This window comes from Lichenostomus cassidix, chromosome 2 (assembly GCF_008360975.1).
Source record: "Lichenostomus cassidix isolate B80296 chromosome 2, HeHo_3.0, whole genome shotgun sequence".
NCBI lineage: Eukaryota > Metazoa > Chordata > Aves > Passeriformes > Meliphagidae > Lichenostomus > Lichenostomus cassidix.
This window is the reverse complement of record NC_139482.1, coordinates 35,803,667-35,826,044: the sequence shown is the minus strand read 5'-3', so window position 1 is coordinate 35,826,044 and position 22,378 is coordinate 35,803,667. Positions and strand designations below refer to the sequence as shown.

General features: G+C 37.9%; 1 protein-coding gene across 7 annotated transcripts in view; it reads left to right on the top strand.

Annotated features, from left to right (window-relative positions):
- The first annotated feature begins 1,701 nt into the window (after nt 1-1,701).
- TBC1D5 (TBC1 domain family member 5) overlaps nt 1,702-22,378 on the top strand; it is a 313,036-nt gene continuing 292,359 nt past the window's right edge. For 4 of the 7 annotated variants that reach the window (XM_085051059.1, XM_085051056.1, XM_085051058.1 and 1 more), the window contains exon 1: nt 1,702-1,940. The gene's annotated coding sequence lies outside the window, so the exon portion shown is untranslated. The remainder of the gene's footprint in view (nt 1,941-22,378) is intronic. The other 3 variants (XM_085051061.1, XM_085051060.1, XM_085051062.1) reach the window with 2 other exon arrangements.

Here is a 22,378-nt window from a genome sequence, read left to right as displayed (position 1 = left end):
TATTTCTAAATCAAATGCTATGCCCTTGTTTGAACTAAACTGCAATTTCATCACTGAGCTGTACAAGGTATTCAAAACATGGTATCACTAGAAAAAATTATATGCTTGACTGCTTGGCTTTTTTAATATCAAGATCTGCTCGAAGACTAAATAAATGTAAGGAGAGACAAACAGAAAATCTTTATTGCAAACAGAAAATGAAACTGTGTGTTTGAAATTAATGGGTATACAGACATGGAAGGAAATTCTCATGCCTTCATTTGTTTTTTGTCCTGAGCTTTTTAATTTTAAATCTACCAAAAATTTAACTTTAAATGGCTCTTTCTACTTTAAACAATCTGATGTAGCAAAAAATGTAAATGTATGGCTGTAAAATACTATCATCAGCAGGCCGGAACTTACTTTGGTCTCTCTTTTCTTAATCAAACATCTGGGAATCAAAAACATCTGTAGACTGACATGGTGTTAAGATTTCCTCTCTAAGTATCTTTGGCAAAACCACATAGATAGGCTGATTATCTTGCCCTGAAATCACCCAAAAAGCAAAAAAGCTCCTTTCTGGGAGTTGAATGAATTACAAGAAATGTCTTCAGAGATTAGATACCATAGATTCATCATGAAATTGTTACTAAACTTAAAGAGTTTCATTCCCGTGTAATTTCTAGTAGTATCTCAGATTGATCATCTTTCTTCCTGTTACCTTGAAGCATGTTCTAGTAGTCAAACATGCCAGTTTTAGGCTCATATTTCCAAGACCCGACTTCAAATATTTCTGGTTCAGCTACCATCTATAATGTAGTGTGTCTCTAGTTTCCCCTTTCTGTCTTGTACTGGAGTCTCCAAAGAAAAGGTTCGATACCTAGTGCGTCACTACACACAATGACAAACTGTAAAATGATCACAACGACCAAGTTAGGCCACAAGGTGCTTCACGACACCTTCAAACTCTTGCTTAAATATATCCCTTGCAGGCTGTTTTTACAAGCAAAATGAATTCTTCAACACTTGGTGCTCCTCTGGTCACATTCCTTCATGATTTTTAATGAAGGGCCGATGCCATGAAAACCGCAGGTTTACCGGATTTCCCAGAATTTAAGTAAGCGATCTTTTTGACTGATGTCAATCGCGTGCCAGCGATCCAAGTGTGCTTGGAAACTGCCGCGTCTGTCGCAGTGAGCTGCACCGAGCTGTAGGGTGCTGCTCAGTGACCCATGGCTGGGCTGACAGGCGGGCAGCATCACCTCCGGCCGCCACAGCCCCAGCCGGGCACTCCACTCCTTCCACAGGACGTTTCCCAGGCGGTCTGAACCCGGCCAGCCGCTTCCAGGGAGCGATGTTACCCACTCGCTATAAACTACCTTCATTTCCAGCCCCTTCCCCCCAGCCCTCACCACGCGTTGCGTGACTGGTAACTACACTCTACGCACGCTTTATGTAAATATAAGTACACCGGGCTTCCTCAAGAGGCCGAAAGGCCCCGAAGAGACGCAATCCCTCCCGATTTCGAACAACCCCGGCGTCCTTCTGCTGCTGAGCAGCCGAGCCGCGAGGGCAGCCCCACGCTCGCCCTTCCCCTTGCCCCGCAGCCCCGGCGGCCCCAGGAAGCCGGCAGCGGGCACCGGGAGCGCGGAGCAGCCACAAGGAGCAGGCGCCGGGCGGCCACGGGCTCGGGCGCCTGCGCGGCGGGAGCGGGGCGGTACCACCCCCGGGCGGGCAGAGAGCCCTTCCCCTTCCCTTCCCCTTCCCTTCCCCGGGCCTCCCCCACCGCCTCCCCCTGCCCCGCGTCCCTCGCAGGGCGCCGGGACGGCACGGGGGTCTGTGCGCCGCGGCGCAGGGACGGAGGGAGGGAGGGAAGGAAGGAGGGAGGCGGGGAGGGAGAGAGAGAGAGAGAGAGAGGCTGAGCCAGATCTTCATGCCACTGCAGGCAGCAGCAGCAGCAGGTAAAACCAGCCCCAGAGCATCTGCTCCCCTTCACCCGCTTGCCCCCCTCCCCGCCGGCCGCCCCGCAGCCGCAGTGCGCCGCCGCTCGCCCCGGACCCTGCCGAGCCCCTTCCCCGGCCGGCAGTGGCGGCAGCGGGGCCGGCGGGGCGCCGAGGCCTGCGCGCCCAGCGCCGCCAACGCTGCTCGGCCTGTCCCGCCTCCTGCCGCGGGGTCCCGCCGGGAGTGGCGGCGGCCCGGGGCGTGCCGAGGGCAGGTGCTCCCCGGCGGGCAGCTGCGGACCCGCAGCCTCGCTGCCGGGAGGCGAGAGCAGGGAGGGAGGAGGAGGCAGATTTGTCACAAGGTTTCCTTCTCTGGGTTGGTTTGTTGGTGGTTTTTTTTTTTTTTTTTTCAATTGTTGGTGATTCCGATGGTTGAAGAGGGAAGTTGAAGGTCTTCATGGTTATTTTATTTTTTTTTCTCTCCAGGCCTTCAAAAAACAGTTTTTAGAAGCAGCTTGCCTTCCCTCCAGTTTTCCTGCCCCAGAGCCTCTCTTCCTCCCTGTTCTCACCTACCTGACTCAGTCTGTGCTAGCTGTCCATTGCCGTCAGTGATAGATGTTTAACCATCACACGTTTTTCTTTAGTATGCAGCAATTCAAGTGGTGTACAAGTCTGCATTTCTGTGTAAGGGCTGCAATTAACACATTTTAGCTATTTGGGAGTTTCATAGAGTGAGGTTGCTGTACTGGTCCCATCAGTAGTTCAGTTTAGCTACATGCCCTGTGGTACTACACATCCTGGAGGCTTTGTGATCTGCTTTTAAGAAACAGTTATTCCATCATATTGGCATTGCTTTCCTTTGGCGGTATACTCATGAAAGAGGTATACATGTTAAAGAATCATGTACAAAATGTACTGGGATGGCACTTGGGAGAAAAGAATACACTTCTAGCTCTGCCACTCAGCTCCACAGTATCCATTCTCCATGTGATCCCGCTTACCTTCCCTTACAAAGCTCTGAAACTTGGTTAAAAAGCACCACATAAGTCTCTTGAGATTAAAGCAACCTCATTAAAGTTACTTGTCAGTTGTGTTAGTTATCACACATTAGTTGAGCTATTTGCTGATAATACTTACTTTGTGAAAACTAAAGATTCCAAAATACATTGCAATTATATGTGGGCTGATTGTTGTTATTGAAAATATTTTTGAGAATTTGAGGTTGATGAAACTTTCAGTTAAATTAGGTCTAGATCCTATCTTTCTCTAAATCATCCTCCACTGTTATATTTGCAACTCAGAGGTTGAAATACTGTAAATCTAAAACAGGGTGATAAGAAAATTGCATTGTTTGTTGGTGATAATGATTTCTATTTTTGAAACCAGTCCTTTTTTTCATTTTGTTAATGTAGTAACTGTGAGTTAACACAGTTGTGATTACCAGTTGTCAGATTTTTCTTTTAATTTAACTGACACACATGGCCTGTATTTGGCCTAAACACTGTATCCGTAAGAGTCATATGGATATATATGAATAGTAGTGATTGCTGAAGTTGTTAAAATTAATACTGTGTTGAAGTAAGTTCAGGCTGTCAGGTAAACAAACACAGCTTACTCCAAATAAACTGGTGAATTTCAAAACTTTTTTGGTATATTTTGTTACTTGAAATTGGCGACTTTGCCATTGTGCCATCAACAGGAGCTGTATGGGCTGTGAACCTACACAGTGAATTTCAGTGTATAGCAAAGTATGAGACCATAAGCAATTATTATATGAGTAAGTGCATACTAGAAAGATGGTGCATTCTTTCCCCCTCCTTCCTCCCTAGATTTTATGAGGTGTTCATAGTTTAGGTACTAAAGATATGGTAAACTCCTGTGAAAACTGAACATTTGAAAAGATACTGATGGCATCCTTTTGTTAGTGGGATGAAAACAAAGAGTCTATTCTCCTGCTTTGTGAATGGGAAGGCAACTAAGTAAGGCTTGTACTGGTAGGTTTATTCAAGGATTAATTAAACTGATGAGATTCTTGCATATTTTGCTTCATTTCACCTATAGCTGTAATATTAGTAAAACCTCACTTGTTACACCAAATTGGTTCAGAGGTTTTCTGAAAGTACTTTGCTACCTGTGAGAAGGGCACTTACCTTTGAGAAATGTAAGTGAAAACATTCCTCTCACATTTTCCCATCTTTACATAACTATGTTAGCTTTACTTGAACGTTGTTCTTTTTCTCTTTTGTTCACACTTGAATCTTTTAGACTTTGTTACCTTGTACTGATGTGCAAGAAAAATGTTATTTGGTGGAAATGTGTTATACATTCTCTGCTTGCCTATAATTTATGCTAATGTAGAGATCATCTTTACTGTCTCCAGGTTGTTGCTGCTATTACAGCTTCATTTTTCAGTGGGGAAGGGCTGTGCAAAGAACTGGTTTACACTTTGCCCTGAAAGGAATTCTGTTGATGAAGTCTTAAAAAGTTTACTTTGCACTCCATCCTTAGGAGTTTTATCTTAAACTGTTAGGTATGCTGCTGTAATTGACAACAGCTGTTGCTGAGAATTGTGGAGGATAGACAGTTTCTAAGATAATCAGTTCCTAGTCCATTGGAGGCTTTGTTGATTAGCACGTGTAAGAGCATTTTGGATCAGGAGCCAGTGATGTCTGCTGAGTGCAAATGTGGTATGTTATCTAAACTGTTTGACTTAGGCTCTACACTGCTCTGAAGTAAATAAGCTGTAGGTTTTATGTGCTTTTTCTTCTGGCCCAGGAGCGGGCCAAAAGCAGTTCAGTCTGTAGTCTATAAAAACACACATCTTTGGGTGAGTTGTGCTTTCAGAGGAGGAGGACTGTTAAACATGATAGAAGGAATTGCTTGCCCATGTTTGGTTGTTACGTTAGTGAGACTTGAACTCTGGTTTTTACCTCCAAAAGGAATAGCTGGTACCATTTCCAGTTTTTAGGAAGGTTGTTACTGTGGTCTGTGTTTTACTTAAGAATGGCTTTTATCACCCAAGTGTCATCGTTTTTCTGATGTTGCAACTTCTGTGATCAACTACTTTCACGAAAAGACTTGAAAATTATGCAGTTTGAGGTCCCCCATTACAATCTGATAATTCATGCTCTTTTAATTGATGTTGTATAGAAAAAAGCATGGTTTCTCTGAATCTTATATGAATTCATCCATGTGTGACAGTCCTTGAGGAGAAACAGTTGGCAATATTTGTACTCCGGCAGTTGAAATAAGCAAGAACCAAGCTGGAGCAGTTAGTCAAACTACATCCAGTCCTTGGAGATGAACATTCAACATTTAGCCTTTATTTTGGATAGAAGTTGATGAATTACCAAACAGAATAGAAATGTGTATTCTGCCTCTGTTAATGGTTAGATGTAGATTTCGCAAAAGCACTGAGTCATAACATGACCTGAAGTCTGTTTTGAAATAGTTTGAAAATAGTAGGAAGAATCAGATGTCACTGAGACTGAATTGAATGCAACAGAAACGAGACAGTACTATGGTGTTCAATTTAAAAAACCCCAACATTATCCTTCTGTACTATTTAATTTGAAGGGCTTTTTGTTCTGTTAATGGGCTGGCAAATCGTTATTTTAGGTTTATTAAAGACCATTACTACCACTCTACTAATTAATCTAGTTGTGTATGTGAAAAGTTCATGTGCTTTCTTAAGTTGACTTGCATTAAGTGCTGCATCTATCTTAATACATGAACATTTTACCTTAAATGTATTATAGCACCAGTTTTTGTCTCAATGGGTTTGATTTCTGAACTTCTGGTTGGCTAAGCTTTTTTTGCTTTTTTTTCTTTTTCTTTTCTTTTATTTTTTTTTAGTGTATCAAGATACTGAGAATCTACCATCTACTTTTCTGGATGACTTGTTTCAGTGATTCATCTTTGCCACTATTTAAAAATAAGGCATGCAATTATTGTTTGAATACATTTGAATGCATCTGTCTTTCACTAGTTCTTGTTATCTCATCTGAATTCTCTATCATATCAGACTGCCTTAAAACTTGATTTGTCCCTTTGACACTGTGTTTTCACTCCTCTGCATAGTGGCAGTCCCTAGCATTTAAAGACACATACAGATTTTAAAATACATAGTTTTAAAAGAGCATCAGCAGATCATAGTTTTGCTGGGCTGACTACTCTAGGACTCTGGGATAAGTTTAACAAGTATGCTGATTTAAAATGTTTTTCACACAATGTTTTTTAACATCTGATCTGGAACATCTGCTTAACAAATGAGTTGGAAGGAAAATCAATATAATGTGATACGATTATACCATTTTGAATCTTTCCAACTATAGAATGAAAGTATTTATTGACTATTTTTGATCTTTCCTTACAATTTTTAACACTTGTGCCACCTCTGTCTAGTTATGGGCCTCTGCTATTGTTGATGTGGTGTTTGTTACTAACACCCTTGGTGGTGTCATGCGTGGATATTTTGTGTCTCTCAGTTTCTACACTCTGCAACAGTAGCTTATATTGATGGTGTTCGAGCCTCCCCTGTTCTAAGTAACTGATCCTGCTTATTTTTCTAACTTCTTTTTTTTTAAAAAAAATTGATTTTGAGAAACTAGTCTGATCTGTAGCCAGAAGAATACATAATTTGTCCTTTTTGCTAGCTGCATAAGTTGCCTGACCAAAGATAAAAGTCATCTTAGGGAAGTTTCAGTTTTCATGTTATTCTGTCTATGATTTTTCTTCCCAATTAATTTAGTTCATAACACTTCTTTGCTTCTGAAATTTTGAAAACTAAGGAATATTAGCATCTATGTACCTTGTATGTTTATATAAATGTTAGAAATCTCTATCTGGCTATGTAATTTGATCATGATCAGTAATTCTTAGGCTATGCCCAATTTCTACTCCTGTGGCTTAGTCATTGTAGCAATTATAATGGAATATATGATAATTTCTCTGGGTATGGTGAGTGCCCTTAGAGAACTGTTGCTAATATTTTTTTTAAAACAGATGTTTTTACTGTTGGCAGCTTAAGATCCTGAGGTACTAGGTTTCAGTATTAAAGATTTCAGTTTGACCTTTTTCTTTCAGCGCATTAAAAATAGGGCTTACCAAAAAAAATCCCACTGTTCTCTAGTTTGAGCTGATGGTCTGTAACAGACCTCTACTATCACCACCTTCTTACTGAGCTGTAGTAGTTAACCCTTAGACCAATGTACAATCAGGAGGAACCTTTGGTTCTGATTTTTCAGGTAATGAATATCTGAATGATGTTTCTTGAAACCTGGATTGTGCCTGCTTCATAACAAATGTTATTTTTATTTAGTGTCTGGCTTTTACGCAAATAGGCCTTTGGCCTTTTCTTTTTCTTGTTGGGAAGAAGTATAGTTCTGTGATGTGCATGGAGAATAGACTTGAATTTAGGGGAGGTATGGAAATTTTTGAAAGTTTTAAAGACTATTTCTGGAACTGTAAAAATTAATTTTTGGCATTTAGACTTCGCTGTAATGTTAGTATAAGAATTGTACCTGGCATCAGATGAATTGTCATGCAGACCATTGTTTTGTGACTTAGTGGCCAACAGCAGATGTTTTCAATGAAGTTACCAAAAACTTCCCAATTGTGGATTAACTGCCATACCCTGGAGCTCCTCAAATTCTTGTCAGTTTGTAAGGGTTTACAATGCTGATCCTGAGTTTTGTTAGCCAAAATAATTTTCTTGTTGATAGTTAATTTTATGTAGGTGGATGTGTTCATTATCCATGGTTATATGTAATTATTTTACAAATCTTGCAATGCTGTGTTTATTATCTACTTTGCCAGCGTCACGCTCAGCACCCTTTCCTCAATTGTTAAGGAGTAGCTTAATGCTCAGTCATTACTTGAGCAACACTGATAATCATTTCTTATCCACTATGCTTTAGACATGTCCACAAGCAGTTTGATTTGCCAGCATGCTGACTGTTAGTTATATTTTTTAACTTCATTAATTTCATTTAATTAACACATGGTGTTGATGAAAATGGTTCTATTCTGGGTCCTGATAGCATTAGCAGTGATGGATGTGACCAATGGCTCCTGCATCCGATACAATGTGGATAAGCACATTCTTTCCTCAAACCTTATTTTTTTCCCTACCTGTCATTGTTCACAGTAAGGCAGCATTTATATCTGGCTAAAGATCTGCCTGTATTCTACTGATTGAAGCCTGACAAGCTTCAGTGTTGAAAACTGTAGTTATATTTTCTGATCTTCCCCAACAGATTCTCTTTCAAAATTAATATTATTCTCTTAAAAGGTTGCTAGGTTTTTTTTATCATCTCTGCTTTAAAAGTTTTTGTCAGTGTTCCCAGTGACCTTTCAGATGTAAGTTGGACCTCTTTTAAAACTAGATACTTTTAAGCCTCAAGTGGTATGTTTCATGTTTATTTTATTATCATGCTCATATCAGCATGCTTGCTTGCAATATAAAACTGAATAAGAGGATCCAGTGTCAAGTTGATACTTTGATTTCTTGTACTTTGTTATTAACTAAGCTTTATCTGGATTATTCATGATTAATGTTTAGGAGTTTTGTAGAGCCTTTCATCTATAAATGAAAATAGCATTAATAATTTTCAGTGAGAGGAAAGTAACTTAGTCAAGGCCAAACAAGAACTCAAAGGGGAAGATTCAGTAAACCCAGATTTTAGACTACCTCATCACTGCTAACACAGGAGTGCACTGTAAAATACTGAATAAATCTTACAATTTAAATGCATTGGTTAAATGGGAGAAATTAAAAGTAATTCAAACATGTTAAATAGTAAGTAATGTAAAAAGTAAGCAATGAGAAGTAGAGTGAAAGAGTAGACATAGTAGAGGACCTGTTATATCTACTCTGAGCAAGATATAACTGACCTGAGCAAGTTCAGAGGAGGACCGTGAAGATGACCCAGAGAGCTGGAGCACCTCTACTATGAAGACAGGTCTAAGAGAGTTGGGGCTGTTCAGCTTGTAGAGGAGAAGACTCTAGGGAGACTTCAGAGGAGCCTTCCAGAACCCAAAGGGGGCCTACAAGAAAGCTGGAGAGGGATTTTTCACAAGGGCATGCAGTGAATGGGACAAAGGGTGATGGCTTCAGACTGTAATGGGTAGCTTTAGATTAGGTATTAGGGAGAAGTTCTCTGCTATGAGGGTGGTGAGGTACTGGAGCAGGTTGCCCGGAGAAACTGTGGATGTTCCCTTCGTGGATACATTCCATGTCAGGCTGGATGGGGCCCTGAGCAACCTGGTCTAATGAAAGGTGTCCATGCCCAGGGCAGGAGGGTTTGGAACTAGATGATCTTCTAAGGTTCCTTCCAACCCAAACCAATTTTGTGTTTCTGTAATAATGAGGAGAATAGTACTAATGCCGATGGGACAAATGCAAGTAAACATTTAGTATACTTCTCTTAATGTATATCTGATAAGTTATTTGATAATTGTTATAATTGTTCTGGGAATGATAATGGCACTGTTAATTTCTTTAGTGAGACGAGAGGCTGATACTCATGTTTATTTAGCGTGTCCTGCTTCCTATGAAACTCACCTATGCTTTCAGGAGAGACTTGGGCATCGGCAGCATATACAGCCTGTTGCTGGACACCATATAGTTAAAAAAAAAAATATGCAGGAGCCTTGCTTTTTTTTTCAGTTATTCGTGAGTCAGTAGCATAGTGTTTCTCCTCCTTTGGTCTTGACTTATTTTGAATTCCCATCACTTAGACTTAGGCCTGTGATACTAATAAATATACACATTTTGGGGAGAAGTTAATAAATTCAAATGTCTAGCTGGGCAATTCTTATATATATGTAGAGTTTTGTGTGGTTTTTTCAGACTAAACCTGGTGCTGCTTGTGACAATATCTATTAAAGTTCATTGTACCCCATAACTTTTATGTACAATGAGTTGAGCAGTCTAGGCTAATGAGACAAAGATACGAGCTCCTTTGATTTTCACTGTAGATTCACACTTCTGCGTAAAACTTACACTGGTTGTTCCTGCCACTTTTTTCATGCTTCATGAAGATATGGAGCAGATAATATTGAAGATATTCTTCACGTATGCAAAAATCTGGATACCTGTAAGTTTAATTTTTGTGGCTGGGTGAGAGAACAGTGGGTGAGCATAAGCAGAGGAAAGTGCAACAGGCAGGATTTTGCTGACTTCCTGTAATAAGAGGAAACTCATGTTCCAGCCTGTGGAAAGGTTTCTTCCAAACATGAGTGGTGTATGTTCATTGTGCATAAAACACATTTAAAGCATTCATTCAGAAGTTAGTGCCTTGAGGACTAAAACCAAAGGAATAAAAAAGCTATCATTTTAGGTTGTTGCAGTGTGTGCATTACAGTTGTTAAATTTTTTTTTCAAGTGTACTTTTCAAAGGCAGCAACCAGTTAGAATTAAATGAGGACATTTATGAATGAGGGTAAATTTCACCTTTTGTTTGTGAATTTACTTCACAGTTTTCTGGAGAAACACATTGTGAAATGCCCTTTGAAATTTTATGTTGGTACTTGTAGTGTTACTTTAAATAAGCTCCTTTAAGCCAGTTCTCTTTTCAAACGAAAGATTCATTCCTATATAGATCTGTGAAAAAAACTGTAAGGCAGTATATATATTTTACACTTGGTCCCTTTTTCACAAGGTTACCTTCTGTAGTCAGGGTCAGTTTCACTTAATAGAAAGCTTTTTTGGTTTTTGGATTTGTGCTGTAGTCCCACAATAAACTCTTATTTATTATACTTCCCATGAGTCTTGATTTGAAGATTGCTTGATTTAGGTGCAAGGTGACAGTTGAGGCTTCACTGCAAGTCAGGGAATTGGAAAGAGATTTAAGGGATAGATGGAATGGGATATGTGTAAGGCAGGATGTACCTGCTGCATTTTCAGCTGATTGCCAGTTGCTTGTGGCCCCTTTAATACTGCACATTTTTCTGAACTGTAAGTGGACCCGAGCAGTTTGCTGATTGCTTTTGGTCCCACCTTTGATCACTGAAGCTGATGGCTGATTTGACTCACCTTCAAGATAGAGTGCCAAACTTCAGTTTGCAGAAATGGAAAAGCTGCCCAGTCTTTTGTCTCTTACGACTCTTATCTTGAGCCTTAAGTACATCCTTTAGGCTGAAGTGTGAGGAATGAAGTACCTGGGAAGAAATGAAAACACATGTTGGACAGATACAAGTTAATGTTAATTCTTTATAACTGTAGATGATGATGATGTCAGACTTATATTTGGTGCAGTCATGCTGTCTTTACCTGTAATTCAGAATCGATTTATCACAAGGTTCAGTGCAAGCAAAACTGAGTAGGGAGGACAAAGGACTGCAGAGGACAGTAGCAGCTACTGTCACTGGACATAGAGCTCCACTTTGACATTTTGCACAACTGGGATAGATTGAGGTACACATACAGAATGAACAAGTGGCACTGTCAGCTGTTGCAAATCCTGTTGAGATGCTATGTTACTAATAGCACTCCTGTGCACTCTGAAGCCTCAGTGACTGGAGAAAGTCCTAAATTGTTTTTCTGTATGTTAAATATTTTTGTTCTGGTCTTTAGGGATTTTTAGATAAACTGTCAAATTTTTTGTATATGAGATGAAAAATACATACTTCTACCTATAAGTCAGTATTCAAGTGTTCAAAACTGACATATGCCAGGAATTAGAGTGTTAGAGTTGTTGCTGTTTCATAGCTGTTGGGGGAGACTAGATTTTTACATTAATTTACAGTAATAGTGTATGATCAGTCATGGTTATAATTTCCACTGTGAGTAATTTTATCTGAGAAGAGGGCAAATGTAGGCTGAGTGATCATTTTACTACTTGTAACAGCTTACCCAGATTGGGATAAAAGTGTGTTGTTAGACTCATGCTGTAATTTTTATATGCTGACTAGAGTGCTTAATCTTCTAGAGCTGTTGTTCATTATCACTTAGTCCCTAATCATGTTAGATACCTCCTTATACAGATAGTGAGTCTTTTGCCAGTGTTTAGAGGTAACTTTCAGTAATACTTGGGGTAATCTTCATTTTCTATTATGCTCAAAAGCTTCAGACTCATACTGTCCTCTTCCAGAAGTAATGGATCAGCCTAGGTCAAGCCAAATGAGCTTGAGAAGGAACAACAGCTGGTTAGAAAGTGGATGACAAGGACTTAAAGCAGTGGGATAAGAGGAAAACCTTCAGTATAAAGCTTATTAACAGCATTGAATAGTCTTTTCTCTTTCTTTTTTAAGCAAAGAACATTTATTTTAGATCCCTCTTTCCTGCTGCAGTTTTACTTTGCCCTAATGCTTGCAGCACTGGACTTTCCTAAGCATGGAAGAAGCTAGCATACTTAAAAGATTCCACCTTCTGGAAACATGGAATAAAATCAAACCCAACAACACAGAAAGTGTGTCTTGAACTGGCCATTAGTCTTTTTTGTTTTGTTTTTTTTACAGAGTATGTCTCAACATTTTGTTTACCTGATTCTTGTGCATGTCAAGCTCCTCTGCTTCTGTATTTTCAAGCAGTGAGGAGATACAGCTGCAACAGAAATAATTGTAGGGTGGTGTTGTGGTTTAACCACAGTAGGCAGCTAAGCACCACGTAACTGCTGACTAGAAAAGAAATGTGGGTAAGGAAGAACAAATACACTACCTGTAAAGACACAACATTAGGTATTGAAGTAGATTGTATTGGCTTACTGAATTTGTAGTAGTAGTGGAAGACAGGCTCATGCAAGGGTTTTTACTCAGATTGTCTTCCATTATTGTATAATGATATGCAGTGATGAAGATGCAAACAAGAAGAATAATGTAAAATTGCTGATGAGAGGCTTGGTCATTCAAGGTGACTGTCTTTACAGTTATTGAAAACTTTGGCAACCAGTGAGATGAGCATTTTTGAAACTGTGCTCTGCATGGATTGACTAGGAGGAGAGTTAAATGTCATAAGTGGGGTAAATGAGAATTTTTTATGTGTAGACGGGTTGGCTCTTATATGTATAGGTCTTATGCGAAACAACAAGAACAACAACAAAAGTTTCAGATGAGATCTGAATATATTGGAAGATCAGGAGGAGCTGATGTAGATCTCATTTTGAACCTGAGTGGTAAAAATGGTGACAAAGATGTATTTGATACTGAGAGGAAAAAGTCAAGGATTTCTCATTTTTCTCAAATATTCAATTTACTTTAGAAAGAAATATATCTGTAGTAATGCATTACATTAAGCTGACACTCTGATGTGTCTGGTGTGCTCAGTATACTGTCTACGCTTTTTCATGTTAAAAAAAAAAAAAAAACCTCAAGTTGCCAGCAAATCTCCAAATTGCTAATATGGTATTTCAGCTAATGTTTCTTAGTCAGCCTGGCCAGACAACTCTCACCATTATTATTCAGGTTAACTTCAGAGCAAGTTAAGGTTGGATAGCAGTTTCATTTTTTCAATGTGAAAGAATTTATCTTTCAAAGTCCTGAGTTACATTTCGCAGTGATTTCATCATTGCAATGTATCCTGAACTGACAGCAGTAAATTAACTGACATTTCACTTGAGACTAATTTCTGTCTGCAGTTAAGAATTTTGCTTGGTGAAATGTTATGGCCATGCCAATTTTATTCTCGTTCATTTTGCTTAGTTTTGAAGGAACTGAAACAAGTGTCAATTCCAGAATTCTGTTTCAGTAGCTAGTAATGGCTTTGTCATGATTCATTGCTACGTCTGTTCATAGCATCCACTGGATACTAGGACTTTCCATGAGGTCCCTCTTGATATACTAACCTCTTTCCTGTAACTTGAGATACATTTCTGTGTTTCACTAACTTAATATAATGTTTCAAAGTATTTTTACTTTCTTGTGACATTTGCCTTTTTCTGAGGCTCAGGCCTCAGAAACTGTCAGTTCCTCTCAAAGTCAGTGCCACTGTTGTGATATGGTGACTTGAAGTCACAGGTAAAAGATGACAGTGAAACGAAAATGAAATGCAAGTAGGCTTTCTAATTGCATGTACAGGTAAACAAATGAAAAAAATCTAAGTGGTATCTGTCATCTTGTGTAAGTGAGAGAGAGAAGGTTTCTCTTCTACACTGGACATCTGCTTTCATATCTTCCTCTAACTGTGCCATCCATCTTCTTCAGTGTTTCTGAAGTGGATTGTCCTAGAGCAAGAGCTCGAAGTTCAACATCCTGCTGTAACCTCCACTGTCCATGACAGCTGGAAATAGATCATCTGACTGTCTGGGACCCTGCTAGGCATTGCTGCATCCACAGGCATGTATCAGTTACAATAGTTCTCGAAAGACTAGTTATTTTATTAATACTATGATAAAAGAAAAAAAACTAAAAAAACCCCAAACTCCCTGAGTCCTAAGCTGACCTGGTCTCTTGAGGAGAATTGCCTTGTGACTTCTCAAATTGGAAAGGTCTGACATTGTGTTGAGTAGCTGCCCCTTGTTAGTGGTGCAGCTGCACTTTGATGATGGAATGGCTCTACGTCTAGAGGGAACGATAATGATGAGGTGAGATTAAAGCTGTATTTTTGTTTCCCTCTATACATTTAAACTTTAACTTGAAGTGCTTTTCTGCAGAAATAGGGCAAGTTGTTGGTAAAACCTGAGAGGCTCTTCAGTGTCTGCCCCATTGTGCACATTGTGATCCCACCAACTGACATTTGGCAGGAACTCTAAAAGGAAAGATCTGTTGCCAAATATAAGCAATTAACTGCAATACTGTGTTAGGTGTAAATAGATATATCAGATTGTAGTCCCAGTTTGCTGACTGTGCAAAACAGAAGTCTTAGATTTGACATGGCTTAGTACAATTACTTCATTTTGTTCAGTTGCACGTCCCAAAACCAAATTCTCTTTTTGCTTTGATTTTTTCCATTATTCACCTGATCTACACACTTTTTAACGTACAGTAAGGCTGGTGTAAGGCAAATTGGTAATGTTTTACTGAGAAAAACTTCTTTCATTCATTGATTGAAATAGTCATACATGTTGTTATGCGTCTTTGACCATTCAGCTGTGGTGGATCTTATGTCAGTCAGTCTGTTATGGTTATGACAGTTCATGAAATACATTTCAAGTACTGCCTGTTCTCCTAATTTTCTAGAGAACTCAAAAAGAAAAAAAAAAGTTGTTTATCCCAGCACAGTGGGTGCTGGGAGATTTTCAATATTTAGTCAGTGTAAGAGGTTCTGTGCATACATATAAGCATTTTAGAATTCTATATCAGATATGTAAACCTTATCTATATGCATACTATTATAAGCAAATTATCTCTTTGCTTTCGATGAATCTCGATCTTAAGAAGGTGAATTCTTAAGAATTCACCTGGGGACATGGTGGGCTTGGTAGTGTTAATGGTTAGATTTGATGATATTAAAGGTCTTTTCCAACCTAAAAAATCTATACTGTTAAAATGAAAGGGATGTTTGTAATGGCAAGCAGTGTGGATAGGTAGCTTGTGCCATCCTTTTCTGGCAAGCATATGATGTAATGAAATTATTTTACTATAAAGTATTGTGTAGCATGCTATACATGACTGAAAACAGCTTTACTGATGGTATAGAGAATTACTTCAGTGAAGTTATTTTTAAAACCTTTTTCACCTCACAGCATATATTCTTTTTTTCTATCATTTTAGAGGAATTCTGTTGTCTTGCTCTGCTGTTGTGATGGCATTTGTCTCTGTTACCAAAATTAATTGATCTGACAGGGGTCAGAGGAAATATCTGTTGCTTGCCTGCATGGTTTTGCTCCATGCCAAGCAATATGCTTGTTATCATTATGAATTCTTATGTAAAATGGATAATAAAGTGCTGGTATGGCTAAGTGAAGTAATTCATTACTTTCCAGATGCCTACTAAGCACTTAGTTCCCGAAGTTATATATCAGGGTCCTGAGCTTCTGGATGCTCAAGATTTGTTTCAGGAAGACAAAATTGATTTGTACTTGTAAGTCCTGGGGGGCTTCACTGTTGATGTCAGTGATGGAAAGATCTGCACCTAAACAAACTTGAACTGACCAGTATAGTTATAATCAAAATTAATTTACTGGAGGTGAGAGGTGGGAAGAAGAGATTGTGCAACAATTGGTTAAATTAAACTATTGTCTGTCCAGTGTCTCTGGCTCTGATTCTAGTAATTAACTTTACTGTTACTCTTCTGTGGGGGTTATGACGTCTGCAGTATGTAAAAACTAGTTTCCTTTGTATGGGTTAAAATTTTACTTCAAATAAATTCGTGTCTAAAATTAGAAAGTAAACATTGATGAATCTGATTTTTAATGTGTAGCAACAGAAATCTTATAAATTCACTGTAAAATTACACTGAAACATACACTGAGAGGGATTTAATGCATGTAGAGTTTTTGAAAAAGGAATGGGGAGACTTAGGTAAGATATAGGTGGTCATACTGAGAATCAGGAATTCAGAAAGGATAACTAAGAATAACTTCTGAACAGTAAACATGGTATTTTAAATTACCTTTATTTAAATAAAATCATAAAATCGTATGTCTTAAGGCTCTTAGTCTTTAAATGGGATGAATTTTTGAATCGGATCTGTGTCGGTGAAGTGTTTTATCTTGAAGCCCTCTGGATAGCATGCCAATTTCCATGGTATATTCCATAAAATATAGGTGCTTAGGAAATTAGTCAGTGAAAGAGTATGACCTATTGTTCAGATTTAGATGGTGAAAGACAAAAAATACATGGGTTAAAAGCTGGTTAAACATTTCAGAATCTCTGTTATTAAGAAGTAGTGATACTGGAATTTAGGTGAGAGAAGGAAAAATAACATTACTCAGGAAAACCAGTCCTGTGGTTGAGTATGGGCCTGGGTCATATACATTTGCTATGCTAATGCTTTTTTAGTGCGATTAAAAACTTCCAGAGCTCATGACATCAAAAAATTCATTGTGTGGAAAAAACTAAAACATTCCTTATTGTTGGCTTCAGTGTTGTGTTTGGCTTTGAAGAAACTGACTTGTTTTACAGTTTCAGTCAAAGATCAACCCAATCATTTGAGCCTTGACTTTATCTTCCAGGAGTCTGACAGAGCTGGCGGCATTTTCGTCTGTCAAGCTTTTGTTGTTTAAGATCAACTCTTTGACTCACTGACACTGTAATGAGGAGTAAACAAGCCCTATTTCTTTCCGACAATTTGTAGTATGTTTTTAGTGGATTCTGAATTTAGCAGTGCTAGTTTAACAGTTAAATCATGTAGCTGTAGTAAACTTCTTTACTAGTGGTAATAATTGAGTTGAAGAAATTAATCTCACAGTCCCCTGTGGAGGGGTTTGTCTTTGGTCCTGAAAGTGTCAGCTTTGGCCCTCCACTGCTACCTGTCTGCTTTGGCCCTCCAGTACTACCTGCCTGCTTGCTTCAGAACAGCATTTTCCCAGTTCTCCTCTTGCATGAAACCATGATTTTGTGGTAACAGGATTTCAGGTGTCCTTCTTGGCCTTTTGTCCCAGTGACGAATGTGTTAGATAATTGCAGGTCCACATGTGCTTCTGATCAACTACATGAATGAATGTTCTAATACATGGGGCTTAAAAAGGTGTCGGTCTGAGAACAGGTACTCAATTGTACTAGCACAATTTAGAGAATATATGCTGCAGAGAAACAAAGGTTTCAATTTCATGTAATTTCTCTGATTAGAGAATATAACAGTGATGTCCCTTAAAACCAAGTTAAGAATCAGCATCTATGAGTACTGATCCTGTCTAGCAGGTATGTAAATATCTGAAGCCTTCTGGATATCTGATGTTGAAAAGAAGACAGGACTTTGTGTCTTGCAGAACCATCAGTAAAAATAAATTTTAAAAGAGAAAATTATTTAATTCAAAATTGCATTGATTTGAATTTTTATTCTGTGTTGTAACTAAAGAAATGTTATTTTTGTTTACTTCTCAGTGATTGGTTCCTGTCTGTTCACCATGCAACTTATTCTTCATTGATGATATTATCAGCAGACCTGAAAGTTATGGGAATTAGGTAGCAAAAGTTAAAGGAAGATTATATTGGCATAATTATTTAAGGAAATTTGACTCTTGTATTCCAAATTCCATCTGGAATAAGCTACAGCATTCTTTCCATGGTTTTTCAGTACTTTTATGCAGTCATTAATTAATGTTAAAATCTATCACCATCAAGTGAAACTGTGAATTCAGAATGTAGAACAGGTTACCTGCTTATTTATCTGAAAAATAATGAAGTTACCCTTCACTGGGATTTTGGTGCAAAGTTTTAGATGAGGAATCTCTTTGCGATGAGGAAAAGAAAAACCTTCTTCCAGGCAAACCAAGGTTAATCTGTTGAAGTCAGTCTGAAATAAATTAACCTTGTATGTTCCTTGATTTGAGGTTAAGAATTCCATGCAGATATAAGTTTTTCACTCAGTGAACGAAAGGATGGGAAGGGAAAAAATCTCAGATAGTTTGAAAACACTAAGTCAAGGAATCTCTTGCATGAGGGAATATTGCCATTGCCAACACTTCATTTTCTTGACTACTCCCTCAGTTGCAATTCCATCAGTCATGGGAGACCAGGTTCAATAAAGTCCTTTTTTACCAGAGAATTACCTTGTACCTCTTACTTCTAGATTGCTGCTGGACATTTTGGGTATGACATGCTTATACCTTGTCTAATAAAGTTTCCCATTATAGAAGTTAGAAATTCACTAAGGCTAAAAATAGAATTCAGGGGAATTCTGAGAGAGAAGGTTAACTTTCAGCATTTTCCTGACAATGTGCATTTTTATCTGAAGTGAGGTAGAGATAAGACTGAGAGTACAAATGGCTGCTCTCAATCAGAGAAGGGATTGACTTCTTTGCTATATGTTAGTCCTCAAACCAGGTGCTTAGTACAAAGAGGGTGCTACTTACTTTCATCATATAATGATAAGGTTTTGATTGCAAACTGCCTTTATAGATTGAATAAGATGCATGATCATTGCCAAACTGATCAAACCGGAGACTAAACAAAGGTGCAGCTCATATAGTTAATTTTCTGTTTCACTGTTAGTTGTAACTATAGGAGAGTGTAACTAGGTGTTGAGTTGAATTAGCTTTAAAAGGCATTGGTACAAGTATGTTTTATTAATCATCACTTGCTATAGATAGTGAAGGTTCTATAAGGACCCTATAAAATAATGACAGTCCTGAATTAGAGGTGGCACAATAAGAAACTTTTATTTAGTTGGAAAAATATCTTTTGTTGTTTTCAGTTCATATTTGAGCCTGAAATATCTAATCTATAATGCCTAAAGAAGAAAAAATTTCTTCACCTGTAGAGATTAGATACACAGTTGCTATTGGAAGCATTTTATCCAATTCAAATCTAACATTTGGAGTTCTTCTGTATTGTAAGAACTTAAATTCTGTATCTCATTCCATTAATGAAGTTCTAAACCTGACTTAAATATTTTCAGGAAACATTTAGAAAAGAGGTGAGTACAGTATTGTTACATCATGCAAAATACTAATTTGTCTTAATAAGAGATTTAGTTAAAGGAATGTAAACAGTGAATGTGTACAAAATATATCAACAGTCTCTACATAAAACAAAAACTGAATTTTTGGGTATTCAGACTTAATTCAAATATGTCATTTAATGCAGGCATAATGATCTTGTTAAGTCAGTAGTAAGCGTTTTCATAATAACATTAATTCTCTCTCTTTTCAGGTACTTTTTCTAGAACAGTATACTGCTATTTATTACCTACAGGATTTCCACTAATATCCATTATCTTGAAAATTTTATGAAATTTTCATGTTGGTATTTTCCAATGACCTTTGTGTTTAGATTGTCAAAAAGAGAAAAAAAAAGAAAGAAGAAAGAAAAAGCAAAAAAAAAAAAAGGGCAAGGGATTTCATTTTTCCTACTTACCACCAGTTCAGGCAACTTATCTTCTTTAGCAATATTACCACTGATTTAAATGTTGACATTTAAATTTCTGTTGGTTGAATCTTTCCTTCTCTTTCCTGTTTTATAGTTTGCTGACAAAATTATAGCATTTTTAACAAGCAATCCATTTTTCCAGGTAAAACTGGCATTCATCAGCCTTCTAATTCATCTGAGTATTTTAGAGGACATAGCAATGTCTGGCATGTGCTTTTGTGTTTTGCAGACCAGGTGTTTCTACCCTTTTATATTTTAAGGTGATGCCCTGATTTTTATTTGATTAATAGCCTCTTAGAGTATAAATCTAATCTGTCTTTGGATTTGAGTTAAAAAACTGCTCCTGATCTCACCTTAGTGGATAAACCAACTACTTTATAGAGTGCTTGCTACCAGAGGTAGTTGTTTTATTGATGAATATGGAAAAAGTGTATAGTCCAGTGCTTTGTTCCATTCCTCTAATTTATGACACCAGTAATAATAGATGATGAATGAGATATCCAAAACATTAATAAATTATCTGAAGATGTGTACTAAATCAAAGAGGAGGAGGCTAAGAAATAATCTCATATAATGCCTCCAAGAAAAGTAAACTAATTCCAGAGTCATTTATTCAGCGATATGCAAAAACCCTGAGAAATTTGTTGAAATTGAACTGCTATAGTTAGTATGAGATTAATATAACTCAGCATTTCAAATGCGCTATTACAGACATTTGGATCGCCAGCTTCAGGTGGCAAGATATGTAAAATTTACAGACTAAAATCACTCTTAAATGTTTAAGTTAAAATGTTGAGTTTAAGCATGTTTAAAATAAAACCCAGCAATTTTGCCCTACGTTGATGATACTAACATCCTCTTCCCTAAATTCATCTATCCACTAACAGGATTGAAATTTGCAGCAGTTTTCTGCTGTGGTTTGCATTTGGTAACTTGATGATTCTGTGTAAAATACTTACTTGTTCTAAGAGAAACTGTGCAGCCTTTCATTTTTCTTAGGAGTGACGTTTCTATGTTTATCTATGTCCATTTGGATGCCACAAGCCATAGTTCTCCTGGTGACACCGGGAGTCTCAGAAGGTGTCTTCATGTCAGAAGAGGCATTGTTATAGACAGGCAACATCCAAGTAGGGAGGTGGTTTTATGCAATCAAACTAATGGTGTTCTTAATAATCTATTTCTTAATGTTACCAAGTCCATTGAAGTTCAGTCACCGTGATAAAATGGAGTGACATTTAGGGCATGCAAGTGTTGGTAGAAATAAAATATCTTGGAGATGGTATAATGTTTTCTGTTCCACAAATTGACACTTGAAGCTTTTATGAATGTGATTTTTATCACATTTAGATAACCTGTGTGTGGGCTTAGATAAATTTGTCATCAAAATTATGAATATTATCTTTTGTCCTCCCTGTGTTCCTGTTTTTTGATATTTTTCTTTCATGCCTTGCACCTTTGCTGGAGTTCATATGACTGTGCAGAACTGATCGAGCTAATTGATAATATATTTTTTCTTTGTTGAGGTTATGCAGTGAGTTGCAAACTAGTTAAATGTTTTTGGGACAAAGTTAATTAAACATCCTAAAGACTATACTTTCTAGGTCAAGGACAATAGAAGACCGTTATCCCTGATGATTTTTGATCATATGTGATCAAATCTGACCACTTGTGGATACAGGTAACTAAACTTCTTTCTCCTGAGTGAGATAGTGCCAGAGGAAACATTACTTTGCAACAGGGGCAGCAGAATAAGTGGTTTTCTTTATTTCATGGATTCATCTTCATTTTTGTGACTAAGATTACACATAAACTATTTGATACTAAGCTACTCATACTGAACTTCTGGATTTTTTTCCTTCACTTGTCCCTGTCCTGATCCCTTTAATAGTCTCAGTGATCCAAACTGTCCATAGTGTCTGGATGGTGCCTTGCTATCCCTGAACCGTTAATGTTTCTCTTAGAATTGGACAGTTTCTAGCTACACTTTTTTCTCAGTTCCCAGACTGTGTTTGATTGGTCTTCTTTTTACACATAGCCTTAACTTAACCTTTAACTGTGAAATTTGTTGTAGTTGCAATTCTTCATATAAAGACATTATCAGAAATTTTTACCAATTGCTTTCTACTTTTGTTTCAGTTTTCAGTAAATACACTGAGAATTGTTAATCATATGCTACTTCTAATCATCAATCTTTAAGATTAGCAATTAGCATACTTTTTTAAAATAGTGAGTAGTAAATAGTATTTTCTTTTGTTTATACTTTAATCTAGGTTCAGGCATCTTGTGAAAATGTTTATATAAATTCTAACTTAAATGAATCCTAGAATATCCTGAGTTGCAAGGCACCCACATCAAGTCCAGCTCCCAGCCCTGCACAGGATCAGCCCAAGTCAAACCATGTGCCTGAGAGCATTGTCTAAATGCTTCCTGAACTCTTGCCAGGCTTGGTGCTGTGACCACTTCCCTGGAGTCCCTGTTCTAGTGCCCAACCACCCCCTGGGTGAAGAACCTTTTTCACATATCCAACCTAAACCTCCCTGACACAACTT